Raw genomic sequence first — 1,092 nt, 5'->3', positions numbered from 1 at the left:
ACTACTTTAACTACAATTATTTCTTTTGTTACTTAATAATAATAAAAGTTTCTTTTCTCTCTTTTTTTTTTTTTACATGGAGTGAGATGGTTGTTGAATGCCACTCACCATATTTGCTTTACCTATCCTCCCATCACCTCTACTGTGTCATTGCCAGGAAGTGAATAGTATACAAAATGCTTCTTGAAATATGCTGCTGACAAGTATAGAAGAATGATAGAAATAATTGCCTTTGAAAATGTAACAAGTCCTCAGAGTAGTCATGTTTATTAAGTATGGTTGGGAACTTGAATTTATCTAAGTAAAAAAATATAAAATTGTGAAAAACCAATCATAGTGTCGTGATCATTATCATCATCATCATCATCATCATCATCATCTTTGGTTCCCTCAAGGCATATTTCCAATAATCTTCCCCAAACTGAACTAAAACCTCCACAATGAAGATCATAAGGAGTGTTAAAACTCATAAAGTGTTATCTAAACCTCAAAGAAATTCCTGCCTTACCCATGGTTAGTGAGAAGTGAACCAGGCATCGTGACATCTATATCTAGGCCCTGAGTCTAAGAATGGTTTTTATACATTTCAGACTGAAATACATATCTTTTCTACTTACTTGTATGCTACTTGGTAGACTATCTAAACTTGGTAATGGCCCTGTGCTTTCTGCACTTGTCTCTTTAGCTTTGATGAGTCATTAAGCTCACTTAATTTTGCAGCCATTTTCTTGCAATGCCATTTTTTTATTAGCACATAATTATTTTATTCTCTACAGTAGGAAAATTCTAGGTTTTTCTATAGTCCGGCTTATTCTATTTTACAAATTCTATCAACATTAGCCTTCCTTTTTTAAAAAATTTGAAAAGTACCATAAAACACAGAAACACAAAAATCACTCAGACTCCATTTAAAATAGTTATATATTGTAAAAAAAAGAAAGTCTATCTTTCCCTATGGCTCATTGTATTCCCTCCCTTCCTGCCCAGGTGGCTTCTGGAAACAATTATTTATGTATATTTTTCAATTCTTTCTTAAGCTCATACAAATATTTCTCTATTGAGGTATAATGTGTTAATTTTTTTTTTTTTTTG

At 31.8% G+C, this 1,092-nt stretch overlaps 1 protein-coding gene across 1 annotated transcript in view; it reads left to right on the top strand.

Annotated features, from left to right (window-relative positions):
- Positions 1-1,092, top strand: part of CFAP47 (cilia and flagella associated protein 47) — a 573,852-nt gene that overhangs the window by 51,905 nt on the left and 520,855 nt on the right. The window lies entirely within an intron of this gene.

The sequence above is a fragment of the Propithecus coquereli genome, unplaced genomic scaffold (assembly GCF_000956105.1).
Source record: "Propithecus coquereli isolate 6110/MARCELLA unplaced genomic scaffold, Pcoq_1.0 Scaffold173, whole genome shotgun sequence".
In the NCBI taxonomy this organism is placed as follows: Eukaryota; Metazoa; Chordata; class Mammalia; order Primates; family Indriidae; genus Propithecus; species Propithecus coquereli.
This window is presented reverse-complemented; position numbering and strand designations above follow the sequence as displayed.